The sequence below is a fragment of the Dipodomys merriami genome, unplaced genomic scaffold, assembly GCF_024711535.1.
Source record: "Dipodomys merriami isolate MVZ:Mamm:240054 unplaced genomic scaffold, mDipMer1.0.p SCAF_13, whole genome shotgun sequence".
Lineage (NCBI taxonomy): Eukaryota > Metazoa > Chordata > Mammalia > Rodentia > Heteromyidae > Dipodomys > Dipodomys merriami.
Window position 1 is genome coordinate 19,866,565 of NW_027202604.1, and position 7,931 is coordinate 19,874,495.

General features: G+C 43.0%; 1 long non-coding RNA gene across 1 annotated transcript; it reads right to left on the reverse strand.

The window, feature by feature from the left end:
• Positions 1–758: 758 nt before the first annotated feature.
• LOC138824537 (uncharacterized) lies at positions 759–5,325 on the reverse strand. The gene is made up of 4 exons (XR_011371122.1): positions 5,280–5,325; positions 1,958–2,026; positions 1,018–1,073; positions 759–821 (listed from the first exon to the last, which is right to left on the reverse strand). It is a non-coding gene; the product is annotated as an uncharacterized lncRNA (long non-coding RNA).
• Positions 5,326–7,931: the final 2,606 nt, after the last annotated feature.

The window sequence follows — 7,931 nt, forward strand, 5'->3', positions numbered from 1 at the left end:
TACTTGTAGAAAACTAAAGCTAGATCCTTATATATCACCCTGCACCAGAATCAACTCCAAATGGATCAAAGACCTCGGAATTAAAACAGACACTCTGAAAACATTTCAGGATGGAATAGGAGAAACCCTAGGTCTCCTTGGCACAGGCCAAAGTTTTCTTAATAGAGACCCAGAAGTACCCTTTGTTTTGTATGTAAGTTTGGTTTGGGGAGAGTAAGGGGAAGCACAAAAATGGTAGGACAAAGGGTGAGCTCATTCAGCACTGATACTCACTAGACACTATGCTGAAAATGAGCTTTACAACTTATGGTGGATGGGAGTTGGGGGGGGGTGGAACTGGGAGTAAACAAGGGAAGAAGTAACACTGTTCAAAAAGAAATGTACTCATTACCTGATTTTTGTCACTGTAACCCTTCTCAATATCACCTTTATAATTAAAAAGAATACATCACTTGTAAAAACAAAGAAAGAATAGTTTTGAACCCCCCCCCAAAAAAAGAATGGTATTATTTTGGAGGGGGGATGTAAGTTAAAAATAAGATTTATTTTGCATACACCATAAAAGGGCAGTCCTCAGCCGAACTGGAAGGGCAAGAAAGAGCAGATGCATAACTAGGAGACAACGCGGAGTCCTCAGGAAGCAGTCTGCAGGTCCGAAGGCTGCGAACAATCTCTCAACTTCAGTTAAGAACATATCATTAAGTGTCATAGAAATTTGTTTTCTTAATACTTTTTATGATTATGAAGTTTAAAGTAGGATGCAAGGTCTTTTTTTTTTCTTTTTTCTTTTTTTAATGTCATAGAGTTGATGAACTGTGTTTCTAGAAAGATGAAGAAAAAGACATTAAACCAGAGCCAGTAATCAGTAGCCAAGGGCCAAAATCCAGTACAGGATTTTACAACAAGCATTCTTTTCTTTGACCCAGTTACCATTCTGATTGGCCAGGCACTTTGTTGTGATTCTGATAGGCCAGACACCTTGTTCTCATTGATTAAAGTCCTGGGTAACCAACTTACCCTTGTTTATAGGGGAATTCTCCAGTGTTAGCGTGGAAAAGTCCAGTATCTCTTTTCTGTCATAGGAAAACAGACAGTAAGTCACTGTAATTACCCCCTTAACAAACCCCAACATTACTCATCTAAAGCACCTCAAGTCCATGTTTTATAAACAACTGTCCTTCATCAGACTTGCAATACACTCCAGGGGAAAAAAAATTGCTTTAATATGCTCAATTTGAAACACACTTAAGACCAGAATGGAAATTACATGAGTATTGTGTCAGAAATGCCTGGTAGCAGAAAAACTCATTTGCATTGGCATTTTACAATGGAAAAAAATTTTCCATATTATTTGTGAAATTAAAAATAAAGATTTTTAAAACAAGAGGCAGATTTGGAAATCTGCCTCTAAGATGTGTTAATCTAAGAAAACTGAGGAGTAGAATCTCTTGTATGGTTTCAGGTGTGTTGTTCTTTTCAAATACAAATTGTGGGGGCCTGGGAAGGTGGCTCAGTGGTAGAGCGCTTGCATTGCATGCATGAGTCCCTGGGTTCGATTCCTCAGCACCAGATAAGCAAAAAGAAAAAAAGCCAGAAGTGGCACTGTGGCTCAAGTGGTAGAGCGCTAGCCTTGAGCTGAAGAGCTGAGGGACAACACCCAGGCCCAGAGTTGAGGACCCACAACCAGACCCCACTCTGCAAAAAAAAAAAAAAAATACAAATTGTGTTTATTGCAATAGGTAATAAAAGGACACAGGACAAAAATTCAAAGGGAACGGGAAATCTGTGCACAATGAGGCAACTCCTGTGCACTCCATTCCCCAGCCATTCAACCTCCCCAAACCATCATTAATACTGAAATACTGCTCAGTCACTCCATGCAAATATAAACAAATAACCATTTAGAGAGTTAAATAATTATGACTTTAGATGAAGTTGGAGGCATGCAAGATCTAACCTGGGGCAAAGGTTGGAGAAGCCCGCTCTGCAGGTTGACTTTAGGGTAGAAGGTCCGTCCTCAGCCAAACTGAAAGGGCAAGAAAGAGCAGAGGCATAACTAGAAGACAGCATGGAGTCCTCAGGGAGCAGTCTGCAGGTCAGAAGGCTGGGAGCAAAGGGTACAAAAGTACTGGGGACTGGAAGAAAGAAGCTGAGGGACAGGCAAGATCAGAAAATGATGCTTTCTTTCAAGCAGGAATGCATAATTTTTTGTTATAAGTGAATGTGAGCAAAAGCAAAGCATATTGAATCTCTACCAACAGGGAGGGTGAGGGAAAGGACAATGCCAGTTCTCTTGCTTCAAGCCCAGTTTAGACCAACCTTGGGATAATGCTGTTCATGGCAGAGTGTGGAAAAGGGAAAGGGGTCTATGTTCAAGAGCAGACTGAGTTTCCTATAAGACTGATAACACTCCCATAAACTGAACAATAAGCAAGCCTCTGACAAAGGTAGCCTCTAAGGGGAACTGTTTCAGCAAGCATTCAGCTTTTGCATTTCCCTAGACTATCCGGACAAGCTCTGGAAGAGTCCAGATGGTTGGCAAGGGCTGATTTAAAACAGTCCTCCCTCCTCCAGTCAGGGCTGGGGCAGATGCACTCTTTGCATCTGATGTTATAGGAAAAGCGTAAATTCCATCCACTGGTGGTGGCTAATGGCTTCTGACAACTCTAAGTGTGTTCCCCTTGTTGAGCCAACCCCCAAGACTTCTATTCCCAAGCAGTTCAAGGCAGGAGTCTCCTAACTTGGCTCCGTATTTCGGTCAACTTAAGAATTTAAAAAAAAATTAAAAATTCAAAGCCCTGACCTCAAATTACTATATCAAAACGGGGAGAGGATGGGTGATAAAGTTTTTCTTGTTTTGTTTTGTGTTATAAGCACCTTGGGGGTTATAATTAATCAACCAGATTTGAGGGACTCTCGGTTACTTTAGAAAGAGGCAAAATCCTCAACAATTTCCCTGAGGCAGTTGACAGGTTTCTAAGGACAGTTTAGGAGAGTAACTCCCCTGCAATGTGCTTGCTGGTCTCCGCTGCAGAGGCTGTGGTCAATGCAGAACAAAATCCTTATGAACACTGCATTGTTGGTGGTTATTTAGCCCTATGGGCTTATATTCATGCAGTAGATGTGTTTGTGTTCCCAAAATAAAGAATGAAGTAAACAAACTTTTATAAGTGGGATTTTGTAAGTGTACAAGGAGACTTAGAGATTTACAAGGATCATACGGGGTATTTTTCAAATCAGTATTTTCTTTTAAATGTAATACATGCAAGAAATCCATACCCAGTAGGGAAGAAAATAAGGAAAGGTTAAAAGAAACAAAAAAATGTTGCTTCTACTCCTTATAATTTCTCCCAAGTAATGAACAGTAACCCTTTCTCATTCCCCAGTCATTTAACACATACCATCATGAGTTTATAAAGTCTCTTTCCTCATCTATTTATGTATGAGTGACCCTTCTCTGTGTTAAAAGATTGAGAGCCCCATCATATGTATACTGGCAGAATGGATGTCCCTTAATGTTTAATGTACTTATAGAAATTTAGGTGATATCTCTCTGTTTTTGTCTCTGTCTCTCCCTTCCTCTCATGTATACACAGAGAGACATACACATACAGTAATGGGCCTATAAAAACCATGGGTGAATATGTCCCTCTGAATGTCTTCATAAATATATAAAAATGTATTAGGCCATAATCTATTCCTTAAATACAGTAACACAGAGTAATAAGTTATAAAGGAAAGGGTTTATCTGGGCACCCGTGGCTTACACTTGTAATCCCAGCTACTCAGAAAACAGACATGGAAGATTTTAGTTCAAAGCCAACCCAGGAAGAAAAGTTCAAGTGATTCCCTCTCAAATTAACTAGCTAGACTGAAGGTGTGACTCGAGTGGTAGAGTACCAGCCATGGTGCAAAAAAAAGAAAGCTGCGTAAGAACTAGAGACCCTGAAAACTGCATGAAGCAAAAAAAAAAAAAAAAAAAATCAGGGGAGAGGTTATTTTTGGTTCATGTTCTTGGTCCAAAGTTGAGGGGCTGCATCTGGTGACAGCCTTCTTACTTAGCAGAATCCCATGGCCGTACCAGGCATGTATCACATGACAAGAGACAGGGAGCACATATGTCCTAGCTTCTCTCTCTCATTGTCTTTTAAAAATGATTATTTAGTCATGGGGCTTCGCCCTAATAACTCTAATTCTAATCACCTGTCAAAGATGTCGCCTCCAAATACCCAAATCAGATTGTTTCTATCCTCTGAATATCTCACGATGGGGATTCCACATCAATATAAGTTTTCAGAAGGGACAAACTGTCTTCAAAACGTAACAGCAGGTATCTATAGAGTGCTACATTGTATCATCCAAGATAATTTCCCAAAGGTGAAACTGCTTGGTCTATGCTTGTCAGATTTCACAGACCTTCTCATTCTCAGAAAGTATTCCCTGAAAAATGCTCCAGCTTCCGCTCCCAACAGCGTGCATGGCGGTCCCCAACATGAAGTCCCCACCTCGCCCCTCCCCCGCTCTGCCATCTCACCTGTGAAAATGTATCTCATTCTGGTTCAAATGAGGATGATATGGTATGGAGGCCGATTCTATTTCCCTGTGGGAACTGGCCACTTGGACTATTCTAGTGAAAATTCTTGTGCATAGCAGAATCATTTTTCAAAGTGATCCTTCTGTTCGTGGCCATGATTTATCCCTTTCTAAGTTCCGGTTGTCAACAATCAGCCAGAACAAATCATTTCCAAAGGGTAACCGAACCCAGGTCACCATTATTTTGAAAAGGCCATCATTTGATCCTGCTCCTGTCCCACTTCTCGTCTTGGCTCTCCTGCCAAAACACTCAAACTTATTTCCTCTCCGCCCACACCTTCCTCTGTTCCTGAGTTCTGGCATCTGTCCCTACCATGCTAAGGAATGGGCCTTCAAAAAAGGTCACCAAGTACCTCCTTATTGCTAAACCCCTTGACCTCTACTTTATAATCATTCTCTTTTATTGGGGGAGGGGGGGAGGGAGAAAGGTACTTGCAGGGCTCTACTGCTCCCAATCCTCACAGGGCCTCAGAAACACAGAATATACTAATAAAAATACCCCTCCTAGCTTAGGTTTGATGAGAGTTTTAAATGAGAAACTGTCAATGTGCCTTGTAAGCTATAAAATACAACACAAATAGAAACTGTCACTACTGTTCCCTGACCCCACTGTAGTTCCCAGGATAGGGTAAGCTTACAGGAGCTACTTTACTCTTTCTGAACAGATGACAAATTGCCTTTCTTACCTTTCTTCCTTAGAAGACATGTTTATGAGCTGGGCGCTGGTGGCTCACACCTGTAATCCTAGCTACTCAGGAGGCTGAGATCTGAGGATCACAGTTCAAAGCCAGCCAGGGCAGGAAAGTCCATGAGATTCTTATTTCCAATAAACCACTCAGAAAACAGGAAGTGGCGCTGTGGCTCAAGTGGTAGAGCGCTAGCCTTGAGTTCAAACCCCATCATCAACAAAATAAAAAAAGAGAGAGAGAGAGAGAGATGTTTATGAATGCCTACTGTATACCAAGCATCATTCAGGGTGCCAGGGAAACAGAGTAACCACTTTTGGAAACTCTTCCCTTGAATGTTGCTAGTAGGTCGGTTAGTATTATGCCCACCTTTGGTCCTAAGCTCCACCCAGACCTGAGCTCCCCCCAGCCCTAGAGTTCCTGCCATACATCTGGCCACTCCCTCTCTCTGCCCAGACCCACCTGAGCACTCACCTACGTCATTTCTGGCCCCCAAGACGCTCCTGCTACCTGGATAGGGATGGATGCCATGTGCTCCCTCTTTGGGGAAATACGGCTCCTCTAATAAACCTTATAATAATCTTTCTCCTGTGCCTGGTTGCCTCCGAGTGGTCCCCTGGGATGGCTGTGAAGGATTCCTTTCAGGGTCAGTGTTGTGTCTAGCAATCCCCAGCAATAACAATGTTTAATCCTCACATCAGTTCTCAGAAGCAAGCATCATTTACGCTCGACCCAGAAAAGTTAGTTTATCTAAAATTATGCAGACTGCAAGCAGGGAAGCTGGGATTTGAACCCCGGGCTTTATTATTGCTTCAGAGAATGCTTATTCCTACCTGCTTTACACACCTGTTGGGAGAGTTAAGTGAGACAAAGTAGATGCTTACTAATGGTAACTTCGTTATAACCCCAGGACCCGTGCATAACTTCAGCACCTGCTGGCCTAGGCAGAAGTGATATGAGGGAATATCCTGGCCTCACTCAGGGGCACTTTAGCTTCTCCAGTTGAGTACAACAGTGGCATTCATTGTATGATGGCCAGCCTAAGCCACAACCAGTAACCCATTTCCACTTTCTGCCACAGGGGTCCATACCACTCCTGTTGTCACTCAGTTGCTGGCCTCAGAAATGGCAAGGGATTGGAAGTCATGCTGCAGTGTAGAGCCTGGAGAAAAGCTGTCTTGTAGGTCCCTGCAGGTAGGAAGAGCAGGGTGCCTCCACTGGACTTGAACTGTTGTGTGGCTAAGATTCTGTTGAAAAGTGAATTAGCTGTCCCTCAAACTTATTTGCATATTAGTCAGACAAGTCAAAGAGAAACATAGTTCACTGATAGACCATCTATATGGAGCAATGAAAAAATTACCAATACAGCTGAATACCCTTGGCCACCAAGGACACAGCGGGCTAAGCACCATTAAAACAACTCTGCTGCCCTTTTTCAGGCAAAATAAGACAAAAGCATTTGGGCCAGTTTTTTTTTTGTTGTTGTTGTTGTTTTGGGGGTCCAGTTGTGGGGCTTGAACTCTGGGCCTGGGCGCTGTCCCTCAGCTCTTCAGCTCAAGGCTAGCGATCTACCACTTGAGCCAAAGCGCCACTTCTGGCTTTTTTTCTTTTTGCTTATGTGGTGCTGAGGAATCGAACCCAGGGCCTCAGGCATGCAAGGCAAGCGCTCTACCACTGAACCACCTTGCCAGCCCTTGGGCCAGTTTTTAACGTACTGCTAAGAAAACCGACACTTAAATCATGATCTACCACTAATACTAAGATGCACCTTTAGCAGGGCTACAAAGGTTAAAAAAATGTATCTCAGAACTGATAGAATTTGTAATAATAAGAACAATTAGAATGTGAATGGCTGGGCACTGGTGGCTCACGCCTGTAATCCTAGCTACTCAGGAGGCTGAGATCTGCGGATTACGTTTCAAAGCCAGCCCGGACAGGAAAGTCGGTGAGACTCTATCTCCAATAAATTTTTTAAAAAGTTTTCCACTGGCTGGACTGTGTTTTCAGTGCATATTCATAAAAGAAACAGTCTCCCTCTTTCAAGGTAAAGACTTAGAGGTCTAGAAACCTCCCCACCACATCACAGTCAAGGCCTCAGGACTTTCCATGAGCAAGTGTTGTGTCTCCTATCCGCTTCCATCAGTTTGGGAAAGATCAGCATGCTCTTCAGCATGCCCAGCAAGCAATGTGGAGTCACAGAGACCAAGCTGGAGAATGAGTGTAGTGGGAATGTTGCCCAGAGCTGGCACCTGCCAAATGACACCGGGGACAACGCGCTACAGGAGATGTTGTCTGGCTTTCTTCATCAAGGTCATCTAACATCCAGAACTCAAGAAAAGTTCCAGACAAGCTCTGGAATGGACTTTACCAACAGGCCCTGATTCATCTCCTGCACAGACAGAGCTGAGCTAGAGAGTTGGGAGTGAGCCCACCCTGACAACCCTCTCCTTGGCTTATTCCTGGCATGCTGAGCACATGCTTGACCAAGAGGGCCTGATGAAACCCAGAAAGAGAAGTGTTCCCTTTGGGCATATTTTCAGAGAGACCTCCAACAAAAGCTAGGAAACCATTTGTGATAGTCATATGGAATCCTATGATAATGGGGTTCATTTGCATTATTAAACGCCTAGGCTTAATGGTATCTTACCTTTA